General features: G+C 38.2%; 1 protein-coding gene across 1 annotated transcript in view; it reads right to left on the bottom strand.

The window, feature by feature from the left end:
* BANK1 (B cell scaffold protein with ankyrin repeats 1) overlaps positions 1 to 15,375 on the bottom strand; it is a 137,178-nt gene that overhangs the window by 25,065 nt on the left and 96,738 nt on the right. The gene's annotated exons all lie outside the window — the stretch shown is intronic.

Genomic DNA, 15,375 nt, shown 5'->3' with positions numbered 1-15,375 from the left:
GCTGAAAAAACAGAAATAGGACTGCAAAGCATGTTTGGAGTTCTACCTCAGAGACCAAATGTGGCAGAGTGGTGTTTTGTTCCTCTAGAAAGCTGTTACGTTCACACAGCGCTATGCAAAATTAGCCCAAGGAGGGTCAGAGCAATGGGTTCTCTAAAACATTATCAGTGTATTTCTTCAAGCTAAAGAGGTACAAGCTTCTGCTCACCACTGAAAAGCAAGCCTGTAACACAACTATAGACAATTCTGCTGTCTAGAATGTAGAACACACATTTGTTAATTGGTGATTTTCAGAAACAATTGGAATTTCAGAAATTGTCAATTTTTTTTTAAAGAAATCCAGCAGCACCTTGATTCTTGTGTAAGTGTGATACAAAACTATCCTCTATAAACACAATGGAGCCTTCAATAATCAGGAGTTTTGAATCACAAAATCTTAACTCCAGGGCTTTGAATACACCAACCCCAAAGCAGGTAGGGAAACATATATATATAATATTATATATATATATATATATATAATCCAGACTGCAAGATTAATTACTAGTAGAATAGTGGACAGTGAAGTCAAGAGGAAGAATTGATAAGCAGTTATATGCTTCTGCATGGCACAGAAAATAATTCTCAGGAGCTCATGCAGATTTTTAAGAAGTTTGTTCCAAGTATCCTGACCATCACTGCCCAGGGACAGAGTTCTCACTGCATGAAAGAGGAAAATATTTTGAGAAATAGCAAGTTTTTCTAGGGAACTGAAAATACCTTCTTCCCTGCTGCTGTTTTACACAGCCATCTCCTGAATACCAGTCTGAAGCACTGCAGCCACCAGACTGTGCAACAAGTCCCTCCTTGGCTTGCTTTGCTGCTTTACAAACACACCCGGATCTTTACAGAGCTATACTCACCTCCAGCAACAGAGGATTCATCTCTGCCTCCTGTGCCCATATAATGTGTGCACCAGAGAGAGAATTTTGTTTTTCTTGAACTTCCCTATTATTTATGTAGTTCCTTTATGCTTCACAGGAACAGCATACCTCTCAAAAGTCCCAAGGTTAGAGCTTTTCAGAATATTTATTTTCAAAAGATTTAGGCCTGCATGTGCTAAATATAAGTGTACATTGTGGGTGTAAAAAAGGACTTTGATATGTTTCCTGTGAAGAGAAGATGTATGTAGAAGAAATTAAGCAAGAAGACATCTAGAGTCTACTAAGTTCTTCTATCTATTAAGTTCCTCTGCTATGACACTGGAGTACCACACCCAGGAAATTCTTTCAAGGTGAAATTTGAATGTTTCAGAAGACTGAAGGTCAGCTGTCCTACTAGTTTATAGCTGCTCCACTGATAATACTGAGTTGTAGGGAATTCAAGATGCAATTTGGAAATTTAGCCCCTGACTATACTTTCTAAAAGTCTCCTGGACCTGTGAGACAAAGAAAAGCTGAACAGACGGAAAGAGTCTCTAACTAAACATGTTTACATTAGGAAAAAATTCCGTATAATGAATGAATTATTGACAGAAGTCTCCTCTGATACTAGGCATGTTGACACCATGCAGCTGAAAATCATGCAGTCTCCAAAGCCAGTGGAAAGTGTCCTAATTTAAGAATGCAAATAAACATAACTAAATTGGAATAATGCCATGGCTCAGCTTGCAAACCTTGCCATGATGCCCTGAATGAATGTTCATTGCCTTTTAAGTTTGAAGTGCCTTTTATATGGCCTGGGTCATGTAACTTGGATGTAGTAGCATAGCTGAACTTCCAAGTTGTTTGAGCTTGCTTGCCTGAAAACGGATCTTTGATTTACTCTAGAAATTTCTTACGTATGATGTATGTCAAGTTAAGCCACCTTTGAAAGGAAGAACTAGCTTAACTGGAAACCAGCATTACCAAAAAAAAAAAAAAAAAAAAAAAAAAAAAAAAATTGCTCTTAGCACAAGACTGCTTACACATGACTATGGAAAAGGGCTCTGAATGTTTGAAACTAGTTTATGAGTTAGCAAAATAATTCCCTTACTTCAGGATGCTACAGGAACGCTGGCATGCATTGAAAGTCCTCTGAGAGACTGAAATTGCTTCAGGTCCTAAGATTAAATGCCACCTCTCAAAGTCAAAATGTACATACCTAATTTTCTGTCTCTTATGTATTTTAACTGTCTTGATGACTGACTTTCAAAAAGGTAGTTTAATAGCTTCAAAACCGTTCCTCTTATACAAAGCCTGAACTGATTTATCTCAGTACCTTACTCAGGAATTCATTAGGAAAATTATTATAACATTATTATATTATAAAATTATTATAACATTATTATTATCTTGTCAGCATTTTTTACAATGCTTTTCTGAAGAGCCATCTTTGTAAGGCATGTGTTTGAAAGATTTTCTCCTTGGTAAACTGAGACAGTCATCCGTGCTAGCAGGGGCTGACACGATTGAAATTAGATGCATTTACCTTACTGTATAGTGAGGAGTGAAACATTAAAGAATTCAGAGGAATCTAACCCAAAAGTAATGTTGTATCAAGTTATGGCAAGACTGAGAAGCACCTGGACATCAGCACTTCATTTATAAACAGTTACTCACAGGTAAATAGATCAATCACAGCTCACATTAGCCTTTATGTATAAGATATAAATGGATATATCTAAAATATATCCATACCTTATATTTCTAGAAACAAAGTAAGAGCTTCTGATTTCTGTAGGGCAATTTGATCTTCTGGATTTTAGGGCATTTCCAGCTGCCTGTTGGATAGAATTCAGGCTTGCAAGTAGACATCCCAAAAATACCCTCCAGTCACACTAAGGCCTGTTCTTCTAAGGCTGAGACAAATCTGGTTGCCTGATTTGTTTATAACATGTCACCACAACATTGCTTCTTATCCCACTCCCAACATTCAAAGTTTGCAGTTCTGCCAAGAAATGTGTTGCTCATTTGTCTGTCTCCCACTGCTCTACAACTCAGCATTTCAGAGCAGAGGACAACTACAGCATGGCTGTCTTACAGGAACAGTTTTAGGCATCCTCTTCTGACTATTAAGCAACAAGATAACATTCAAGTCACTGCCACTCACTCGGAGTTGAACCTGCATTGATCACCAGGAAACACCAATTTTTACCATGTGACTTCCTTGAGACGCACCAGTCTGAAAGATTCCAGCAGCTGCCCTCTCCCTCTGCTGATAAGGAGCCCTGATCCTCCTGGGATTCTGAGAAACAAGTTGTCAAACGCTGGTTAAAGCTACCACAGTCTATAGGTAGCTAGCTATAGCTTGCTAAAAAGGCTGCAAGAACATATAGAGCCAAGATCCAAGCACAGCAGTGCTTTTAAAAGTATCTGATACCAACTAAGCAGGTATGTGGATGTCTATGTCTTTGGAGTCAGGGCACCCTAAATAAAATAAGTATTTTTTCTAAATATCATTAGAGAAGAAAACCAAGAGGAGATGGTCTCATTTGCACTTTTTCTTTCAGCATCTTTTGTTTCTTTTTTTCTCTTCAGTGCACATCTCAATGAGGCAGTCTTTGAAAAGTAAAAGCAACAGCTTTGAAAACCTAGAAGTTGATGTGAACTGCAAACACTTCAAAATTTCATGTAACTGTATTAAGAGTGTGTCCACTCATAAATCACTGGATCATGGACTTGGAAGGAATTTGAAAAATCTTTATATTATTTAAATTGCTAATAGGGTACTGAATAGTACAAGAACATTATACTAATTAATAAGCCTTTGTATTTTCACAATGAATTGTTGAAAAATACCCTTTAAAAAACCCATTTCTTATTACTTCTGATTTCTTGTTAGCTCCATTTCATTTTGTGCCTTGGTCTTTCTCACAGTATTCTTAAGTGTCTATGCCACAATTCTATCTTGACCTTAGCAACCTGATACAGCTTCTACTTCCTGTGGACTTCATAATCCTATTTGGGTCTGTTCTCTTGCTACTCTTTCAATCATTCCTTCACAATGAGGTAAATATGCACTTGGATGTGATTTTTTTTTTTAATGCTGCTATTATTGTTATTTTTCATTCCTGTCATAGAAACTAGATACAATCTACAAACATATCTTAGACTGCTCTCACCAAGGTTACCCTGTCTGGACAACTTAAATGATCTCTTCTTTGTTTACACAGAAAAGAGCCCTCTAGCTGTTTTCTTCACTTAGAATGCCAAAACCTTATCAATGCAATTAAAAAAAATCATTGGATAATGACTCTTGCTGTATTCCTTTTCAGGCAGATGTTGGTGACCTGGACCTCAGTGAAAGCTTACGTGCTGGTACACAAAGCCACTGAAAATGTCCTACCATTGGGAGTGAGTTTAAGCACAGAACAAAATGGCATGTAAATAAAGGAAGTAATTTCAGAACCTCAAGACAGAAGAAATTGTTTTCCTTGGCTGGATGTTTCCACCATTTCTTTGTCACAGGTGTACCAGATTTGCTTTCTAAATGTTCTTGCTTTCAGAGAAACTGGACTGAAACACCAGAGTTGGATTTTTTTCCCCCAGCCCTAGGTGATGTGCTCGTACCACTCCTCAGACCTGCCAGCACTGTCTGCTTAGACTCTCGATGCAGCAACTGAAGCAAAAGGGATATATTTCTATTTGCCAACTACCTTCACAGTTTTTGCTCCTTTTCTCTCATCCTCACTGTGGTGTAGCTTACACTATGCCCATTATCACTGTCCTGCCAGAGCTTTCCAGAATGCAGAGGTGAGAACTAGTATACAATAGGAAATATGTCCATTTGCACTCTCAGGTCTTCATGAACTGCAAGCAGGCAATTTGGCAAACACTTTCCTTTCATTCAGTTCCAAATGCATCCCTGAGCCTAGTGACCAGCTAGTCTGGTTATAAAGTTTTTTAACTCTCAAGTCTACATTAATTACGAATATTCACATATTCTACAATGTAAAATATTCATCAAAGTACTGGAAGTGTTTAAGTATTTATGACTAATTTTTCCCAGGGTCCTGTAGGAGCACCTGGAGAAATGACTGAAAAAGGGAGCTTCATAAAATTGATCGCATGCATGAGGACAGCTCCAACATTGTTGTTCTTTAGCTTTATTAATATCAAACACCTTTATTACCCTATTAGCTAGCTTGATAACTCAGGCTTGCAAAAAAACCATGAGAAAATCCTAAAGCATAAGGCAGTGAAACATTCAATATAGTGTTATAACCCAAGACAAAAACCAACCTGGTTGTAAAGCTGGGCAGGTGGGAAGAACAGTGGCGGAAAGAAGCTTTCCTGCACACATTCTGCCATGCAACACTGAAACAAAACAGGGGTTTATAAAGCAGTGTGGGCTGCCCAGCCCAGGGGCTGAATCCAGCCCTTGAAACACTTGAACTCACCCTCCTAATCTAAGCAAGACTTAGAAAAAGCCAAGAATGGCATATATTACCCTTCCAGACAAAACTGCTGCTGCCGTCTGCTTGCTCCCCATGTGTCAGAGCAAGCTGGCGTGCAATGCAGTCTGCCCTCTCAGGAAGCACGGCTGAGCCAGCCCTGTGGGGCTAGCCTGGTGGGGTACCACCCTGCTGCCCAGTGGGGCCTCAGCTCGGCTCTCTGCTTCACCACAGGAGAGAAGGCAGAGCCTCAGCCCCACACCACAGCTGCACTTATGCACATCTCAGGCTGTGCCCAGCAGCATTGCTAACTGGAGAGACCAGGGCTTCCAATTCCTAGAAATGAATTAGAACACCCTTTCCTGCTCTACTTGTTTACAGGAAAAGTGTGAAGGCATTAGAAGTCCCTGGGACTTTTCTCACTGATGTCTTTCAATGTTACCTTTCCCATGATTTCCCTTCAGTTTACTGTGCCTTATTGAGGCCTTGCAGTATCAATACCAGATGTCAAAACTCACAATGTCTCTAACATCCATTAGCCAGCTGGGCAAGAGGCAACTGACTTAAAACTGTGTGTGCCACACAAGTTAGACCACAAAAAGAACCGGTATTTAACATCAGCAACTGTTTTTGAATAAAGCTGCTCATTCAGGGAACAAAAGGCAATGACTGATCTGTTACTCAGAATGACTTCTCAGAGTAGCAGGCAATCATAATTTATTGCAAACCCCTCATGCCCTCCTCACACAGCTGCTTACACCATGTGGCTCTTTATAAGATGTCTGGACATAATAAACACAGCAGTGTTGTTGAATCTTAAATATATATTACCCTACCCCATTCTGCCTTTGACATACATCCATTAGGCCTTTAAATTCCAACAGTTTTAAGTGCTCAAGGTCAGGATGGAGAGGGCTTTAAGCTACATAATCTAGAGGAAAATGTTCCTGCCCATGGCAGTGGGGTGGACTAGATGATCTTTAAAATTCCCTTCTGATTCTACCTAAGCAGGACACAAGATTTTTGAATTCTTCAAAGGCATGTTCCTGCTGTGTACAACTGCAGCATTATCATTCTCAGATTTTTTTTTTTTGGGTCACAGGTGTGTGCATAATTGCTTCCTTTATCTGTATTGGTTTCAGTTTAATCCAAGACTTTCTACGTGTTTTTTCATGTTAATTCAAATCAGGAGTATCACATGATCTGGTGGACAAGCATACTTGTGTGCTGATTACACTAATCCTAACAAATTAGAACATACAAAACACATACTGAACAAGGTCAAAATCAAGCAAGGACACAGAAAGATAGTAAAAATAATACTGTGACATTCACAGTAATTTGTAAAATTCCATCTGCATAAAATTTGTCCCAAGTCTCAACTGCTACCATGCTTTTTGCAATACTGAAAGATAACAAAATGCTAGAGTTCCCATTCCATTATGCTAAAGGTTATAAAGGTTATAAATGTACATAACTACCAAAAAAAAGAGATTACATAGAATAAACAAGAAATTAAATGCTCCACTGCCAAAATCTAATGATTTTGCGATCAGTCTGGAGCAAATGTATGACTGAAACAAATTATTTGTACTATATTAAGAAACTAAACAAATTAAAACATCAATGAATACCCAACTTTGGGCTCAGAGATTTTAATAACAGCAAAAAGGAATTGTTTAATTTGAAATTATCTATTGTAATATTAAATAATTTCCTTCTGGGCTCCCTTACTAAACCATTTCATTTGTATGTTTACTTTAACTTCATTACATGCAGATGTACTGCACAGCATATCAGCCAGCATCCCTGAACTGATCCTTACTTGCAATATTATTTTGTGCAATTTCACACTTACTTTGTATGCTTGTCTGTCAAATCATAGCAAACTTTCTGCAACTTTGGTAACTCCTGCTTTTCAGTGAGTTTCTGCAGGGGGGCGGGGAGGGGAAGCCCTCTAGCCCTCTCTTTGTAGGAATTCACACCCACTGGGAAACAAATATACGAAAAAGACCAGGAGTAAGTAAAGGCTTGGTGTGTTGATAACTGTTCACTTATTTTTATACAGCCTTCATGGCTATGGCTGTGAGAGAGAAACATCTACTGTAAGAGAAACAAAACGAGACTTCTGATCACACAACTAAATTTACTGGTATATACAAAAATACATTTTTAAAAATCAAATTGCTCCAGTCTCCATTTGAAGAATTTGTGCTCACTTTCCCTTTTCTGTGCACTAATGCTGTTCTCTAATCTAGCTACTGACTAGCAAGGGATTTTTCTTCTGAGCATTCAAAAATAAAATTTCTCCTCAGACTCATTTTAGCTCATTTCTCCTTTAATGACAATTCTTGTTACTTCACTTTTCACACACCCACACAATTTTTTGAAAGACTTTCAAATCTTGTAGAGTACTGATTCTGCTGAAAAAAATATCCACTGCTGTTTGACAGGCTGTGTAATCATTGCAAACTCCACAAAAGCACTCCCATCTCTCACACAGGTTAATTTTTCAATCTAGCAGGGTAAGAATTTTTTCTTGTTTTTCTGATTTTTTTTTTCCTCGGCAAAACAATAACCATTCTCCAGAGAGCTTCTCTTTCATTTGATGACTGTGATTACACTGTTTGAACTCTCAGTGTAGTAACTAAATTACTACTCCCTTAGCAGATCCAGCAGTAGCAGAGAGAGAGAATCACAGAATCATTTAGGTTGGAAGATACCTCCAAGACCATCAGGTCCAACCACAAATCTAACACTGCTAAGTCCCACTAGGCCCTGTCCCTAAGAGCTGTGGCAGCTTGCGGGACCAAAACCTGAACCAGCTCCGCTCCTTTGCCAAGCCAGTTAAAATTCACAGTTATTAATTTTCCCTCCACTTATTTCTTTAATGCCTGGGAGATTTTGCTTTACATTTGTGAGATTGGTTCATTAAAATACTAATTTCAAGCGGCAATTTTCTGCTGGTGAGCACTGCCTGTAGTGCTGATATACTCTCAGCTGCAGGAGAATTCATAGATGCTCAGGTCCCTGGAAGTGGAGGTCGAAAATTAATTGACTGACTGACAGGAAATACAACAGAATTTTACATCTCATACCTGTTTATCTCTGCTTTTGTTTCTCCTAGATGGAACATATGAAAGCTTTTTTTTTTGGAATCCAAAACAAGAAAAAGTCAATGTCTCTGAAAATCTCTTCAATTCTCTTAGCAAATTATATAAGCAGGTAGGAATTTTGCCTTTGTAAAGCATAAATATGTTTTGGATAACCACAATATCATCTACACGTGTGAAATATTTCAAATACTGCAGAGTTAATAACAGCTAAACAGAAACACACCTGAAAGTGTAATGGGCAAGTGGAAGAGCAACACTTGTGGAAAGCTTCAGATTAGCACAACAGAACAGCGAATGCTTAAGTAAAAAGAGTAAAAAAATGGCATTTAGCAAGGTCTTGGGCTCCTGAAAGAATCAGACTATCTGGAAGGAAGAGGATGTAGAAGGCATTGAGGAAATGCATTGAATGTGGTCACAGCCCAGGCAACTTTCAGCTCCTTTTCATGTAATGAGGAAAACATGGTCTGGCTGAGGAAAAGAACATTTAGTACTGTTTGTTTCAAAGCCCTGTGCTCCAGATTAACGACAGGGATGTAATGGGCTGGACAACTAAGTTGCATAGATGCTCCTGGCAGAACATTTATGATTTATCATTGGTCCCAGGCTCTCCAGCATTAACACATCATAATTTCTCATTTTCTTCCCTGTATTCTATGTACACACTGCAGAGTGCTACCCTAACATTTTAAACAGCTGCTGTATTTTACATGAGAACTACATTTCAGATGCCAAGAGTCACAATATTGTCATTTGAACTCAAGTAACAGAAATTTCTACGTTCTCTGGCGACTTCTGAGATTCTGCTCTTCTGCCCTGAATCTTGGTAAACGCTCATAAATTTTTCTTCTTTTACAGAAATTAGCAGGTATTTTGCTCTATCTAGGCAACTTTTAAAAATATATTGAATTAAAGGGGAATAGGATAAATCTGTGAAATACCATGGTATTTCTAGAATATGTTCTACGCATATGTGCTAAGAATAGTCAGAGTTTTCAGATATGGGTTTTTATATTCAGGCTCTTAAAATCTTTGCATTCCTAAACAATAGCAAAGCTAAAGAATGAGAAAAGCAGTTGAAATAGCAGTTATTTCCTGTACTGCATTCAACTATGTCTATTAAAACATAGACCATAGACAAAACCAGCAAATATTATCTAGTGAAGATCTTCTGTGGGAAAACACTGTTACAGCATGTGGCAATATCAGGGACTTTATAATAAACAAAAGCAGGAAAAATGTAAAAAGATAAACTTAAGAAACTTAAAAAAAAGTAAACATTTTCCACTCTGAAACAGGTATCATGTAAATTACATCCCTAGTCAATCAGATAAATAATTAGCCTCTGCAGAATTTAATCTTCAAATCCAAGAGTCTTCTCTTATTTTTGCTTGACTCTAAATGGATCTACACACAATGCATGTATTTGCTTTCAGATTCAATTGTTATAAATTTGCCACTAGTACTCTGGCCATTCTGCATTATTCTTTCAGTTCAGGTACATTTTGCAATTTATGAAGGATGGTAATACTGTAGTTAAAAGTAAAAGAAAGCAAATGAGATGACAGGTTCTGCCTGAGAGTTTATCTCTTTTTTTCCTAAAATAGAGATGGTAATTTTTTCATTATTTAAGCAAGTTTCAGACCTTGGTAACAGCTGGCAAACTACTTTGAGAACTCTGGACATCAATTTAAGTGAAAGCTCTTCTCTCTCTCCCAAAAAGACAATCTATGCATTTGATCAGTGACCTCTACACTACTGTGTTCAGACAAATAATTTCATTTTAAGGTGCTTTGCTGATTTCACATATTTCAGTGACAGCTGGTTTTATTAGATGGCTGTATATTTACTACATTCAAACAGTATCAGTTGTCTCAGAAGCATACCCTGCATTTACAGAAAACAGTTAAAAGAGACAGAAATCCAATCTTATTTGGGTCCATTCTTCATACAGCATATAAGCAATATGAAGTTCATCTTCCTGGCTTCTACAAACCCTCTGAACATTACAGACTCCAAAACAGAGGAAAGAAGGTAGCAGTAGAGAAAAAGAATGCCAAGCTTCTTTTAAAAAGTCTAACAAAAGTACTTGCAACTCAGCAAAATAAAATTATTTTCAATAATCTGTTAGGTAATATAAAGTCACCTTGTGTTTCACTTGACTATTTTCATTGTAGAATCACAGAATAGACGGGGTTGAGAGAGACATTAAAGATGATCCCCCTTGCTGTGAGCAGGGACACCTTCTGCTAGATCAGGTTGCTCAGAGCCCCATCCAGCCTGCCTTGAACACTTCCAAGGATGGCGCATCCAGCCTGCCTTGAACACTTCCAAGGATGGCGCATCCAGCCTGCCTTGAACACTTCCAAGGATGGCGCATCCACAGCTTCTCTGGGCAGCCTGTTCCAGTGTCTCACCACTCTGACAGTAATGCACTTGTTCCTAATATCTAATCTAATCCTATCCTATTTCAGTTTGAATCCATTCCCCCTTGTCCTGTCCCTACACACTCCTGTAAAAAGGCTCTCTATCTTTCTTGCAGGCTCCCTTCAGGCACTGGAAGGCCACAATTAGGTGGCCTCAAAGCCTTCTCTTTTCCAGGCTGAACAATCCCAATTCTCAAGTCTTTCCTCATAGGAGAGGTGCTCCATTTCTCTAATCATCTTGTTGGCTGTGAAGAGAAACACTTGATGTTTAAGCAAAAAATTATACAACATGAAACATGAGTTAACAGAAGATGCTACTGAAATAAATAGAGGTTTATTTGTTCTAATTTTATATGGTATTTCTCTCTGAAATGTTCCCATATCTTAAGGAAAACACCTAGTTCTCTTAGCTTTGTTTGCTTACTGAACAGTAACAAACTAACAGTGAGCAGTCACCTGCTCTTTCAGAGTCTTTCTGAGAGTAGATCTGTGGGATCACACACTCTTGTGAAACCTGCTGTAGTATGAAGTCTCTGCCCCTGGACAAGATCATCCTACTTGACCTATGATGTTGCCTTCCTTCCATCTTTACCACAGCCTTATTTCAGCTGTAACTGCTTTCCATGTAATCCCCTAAAGCAGATAGATTAATATACTCAGCATTGTATCCTCTCAGAATTTTACGTTAACAAATGTGGGTTGAACGACAAATGCACTGAATTGTGTGCTATACATCATAAAATCTGTCTCACCTGAGGAAAGGCTAAACAAATATAGGTGTTTTGCATAAATCCAAAAGAAATATATTCCCTGATTGATGACTCAAATACAATTAGTGGCTGCTTGCAGAAGGTAAATGAGTACCTGCTAAAAGCCATAAAAATCGCTTTTGATGGTATGATATGCATTGAGATCTACTTCTGCTTCAAGAAGTATATAAATAACTATGTAATTTCTGTTCAAAGAAGTAACAGTTTTTCTTCTCAATTTAGGGTGGGGGAAGCCAATCATACTGGACTAATCAGCCTGCTTCTATGCTAGTAATATCGCTATTGGGAAATGCTTAGCAAGCACAGCTCACTGAAACTGTATTTGACAGCCATTTTAAAGGCAGCTGCTACAAGATTATAACTTTACATGAATACAAATCTCAGATCTTACCTTTTCTGTGAGCACTTTCAGTTCTCAAGACAAGAAAGAAGGAGCAAATGACAAAAAGAGCCAAGGTGGAAAAAGACTAAAACATGAGAGAAAAAGGGCAAAGCAACCTACATCTGACACTCAGTGTGGGGTTTCCTACAGCATCACATTCTTGTTTAATACCAGCAATGTTAGTCTACTGCAATTACCTGCTCAGTCCATTTCAGTTTCTAGTCCACAGTTGGGATCCAGAAGTGTAGTTACTGAGGTTTATCATTTACAGCAGTGGGCTAAGCTTTGCATTATGCAGACACACCTGCTGCATTAGTGTGAAACAAGACGCTGATGAACCTGGGATGTGATGCATTAGTGGACTGGGCTTTTCTCCTGCTCCCATCTCTCTTTCAGACACCTTGTAGCCACTACTATCAATAATACCACACTATAAAACAGAAAAGCAATTTAAGCAAGCTGAGGTATTGGAGTTACTATTAAGCAGTTGGATTCTATCATTTCACTTTCATTTTTAGAGAATTTCTGTTTTTTTCCTAATAGGACATACAGCAATTTTAAACTAACTCATTTCCCTTCATCTTCTCTGCCCCCAGCAACAAACAGAAAGTAGCTATTGGGTGTAAAGACTGGGTAACTTTACAAGAACTCAGGAGGTGAAAGGACCCAAGCAGCAGATGGAAGAAGAGTAGCAGTCAGTTACAAAAGGAATCCCATTTTATTCTTTCCCCTGAGGCCTCTGCCAGTCATGCTGTGCATACTCTGCTGTATGTGCATGCTGGGCAACACTCTTGGGGCAGATCTTCATGTGTAGTAAAATGTGTATCAGCCTCAAAAGGACTGTAACATTTTACACAGAGCTCTACCACCTATTTTTTTTTCCTAAATATGTGTAACAGTGTAGGAAGAATGTTTGAATCTAAAGATCTATACAATGCACCTATAAATATGGGTCTGTGGAGGAAAAAAAGTTACAAATGGACTACTGGTATCTAACTTGAAGGTCACTTGTCACAACTGACCTCCTATTAAATGTGGTTACCCTGGCAAGCAGGAATAAAAAAAATTAAAAAATACAGAGATGGCACTGTATTTATTATCTGTTGCCAATAGCATTCTGGTATTGCTTTTCAATTGACTGCTTAGTGTCCTGCCTTATCTTTTTGTTTCTATGTTAGAGTCCAAATTCCCTTTTGTGGAAATTTAAGAAGGCATCTAAACTCTGTCATGCAATTCCTATGATGGGTAAATCTTGGATATTCACATTTCACTGAACAAATTCACAATATGTTTAACTTCATACAGCAGCATGTGATGCTGAAGATGTTTAGAAATTGGATTTATTGTGGATTTATTTTAAAATAATCTCCAATGCTGAAGAGAGGTTATTGTCACAGCAGGCAATTGTAGAACAGTAAGAGAATTTTGTGGGTTATGGAGGAATGAGCAAGCAGTGTGAATAGGAAAACTTAAAATTCAATATATTTTGAAATCCAAAATCTTTAGTGAAACCATAAAGAAGAGACAATGCCATTTCAGTGGAATTACTGTTTAAAGAATATGAAAACCAGCAAGATCCAAGTGTATTTCATATTGAGATTTCTATTCCTGCCTAAAATGCTTGAAAGGTTTGTGTTCTCAGTGCTGGTTGAATCATTGCATAGATGAGGGCTGAGGAACGCAAGAATTAAAAAAATACTAGTAATTTTTTTGGCTTTGTTTTGAGACCTAAGAGGCAAGAGAGATACAAAAGACCAAAAGTCTTGCTTTAACAAACTGGTTAAAAATATCTAAACATTCCTGAAAAACAGGAAGTCACATCAGAGATTAGTATGAAACTTGCTATTTCCAGGCCGTCTCTACTTCAGCAGCAAGGTAGTCGGGACAGACTGACAGAAGAGAGAGGTACAGGTTGAGACATAATCAAGGACCTTGGGGCCTGAGTCATGAATTCAGTGACTTGCTGCAGTGTGGAGCAGCAGGCCCTGGCTAACTCATGCTGAACTAGTGAGCAGCAAACCCCACCCAGGAAGAGAGATTATCAATACAGAGGATTTGGGTCTTTGACCCTTGGCCACACCTAGAGCTGAGTGCTCCATGGGCAATTTGTTCACACTTCTTTACCCGGGGGTGGTTGAGACTATTGCACTTGTGTTTCTTGTTTCTTTAGGTTTACAAAGGAAAACAAGCTCACAAGTACTGAGCATGCCCCAGGTGATTTAACAATTTCTTCCCTATCAATTCAAATGGGACATTTTCCCTTCAGCACTGCAGGTTCTGCAGTTATACAAGTGCTTTGTATGACTGATGCAATGGAAATACCAAAAGAATAAGTTAAATTTTGACACTTTACTAAAAGCCATTTCACTAATGATGACAGTGATTTGGCACATCTGGAAGAAAGGAGAAAAGCACTGACATACAAGTAGATTCTCTTGCCTGGGAAGTTCTTCCCAAGATCTTTACATGACTCATAACCTGCCAGCATGCTGCAAAAAGCAAATCACAGAACAGGACTCTATAGCCCAAGGGACACAAACCTCACATCATTTTCCCTTCCCATTAGAGAAGGCAAAGCTGGAAAAAAAATAAAATAATACCTCTCTCCTGCACAGTTTTGGAAACAATGGAGTCCTCTCTGACCTAGGTTTGTCTTTGATGTGAGTGAACAGAAGAGGCAATAAAATGCTTAAGAGAAGGATGAGAGAACAGATAAACACACACTACCAAACTCAGTGCCTACCAACAAGTGATTCAACATAAGCAACTGAACTGAGGTTTTTGTACTTTAGCAGTTCTCCATTGCAGAAACTCAGGATGGTTGTTTACTGATTCAATTAAAATCTTAATAGATGAATGACAACCTTGCTTCTTGACAAAGCATTGATGTTTCTAGGGAGAGGAAGTTTTAGTACTTAATACTACTTTTACATTGTAGTATATTCAGGAAATTGCCAAAGTTAACACAGAAGACTCATCTGAGATGGAAATGTTACCTCAAGAGATTATTTGAGGAAATATGATGGTGGTGTTCATCATAACCCATGTCTTCACACTAAAATAGCAACTATGACTCTTCATCCTGATTCAGTGAAATACACAATTTAGAAGCTTTAGGGACAGCTTTTATTTATATTTTTGTATTTCGCTTCATTTTGTTCTACATATTCAGCTGTTGAACTAGTCAGGATATTCAGATTTTCCTTCTTCACCAGTTTAACGTTTTGATTGCCTTATATAATAAAACACTGTCAATGTTCAAGATGCAAATGCACAGTTTAAAAAAAATATGCAACATCCAAACTGCTTTTGATAACATAAGAAAAAAGAA

Source organism: Vidua chalybeata, chromosome 4, assembly GCF_026979565.1.
Source record: "Vidua chalybeata isolate OUT-0048 chromosome 4, bVidCha1 merged haplotype, whole genome shotgun sequence".
Lineage (NCBI taxonomy): Eukaryota > Metazoa > Chordata > Aves > Passeriformes > Viduidae > Vidua > Vidua chalybeata.
Note: the sequence above shows the minus strand (reverse complement) of the source record. Positions and strands in the feature narration are given on the sequence as shown.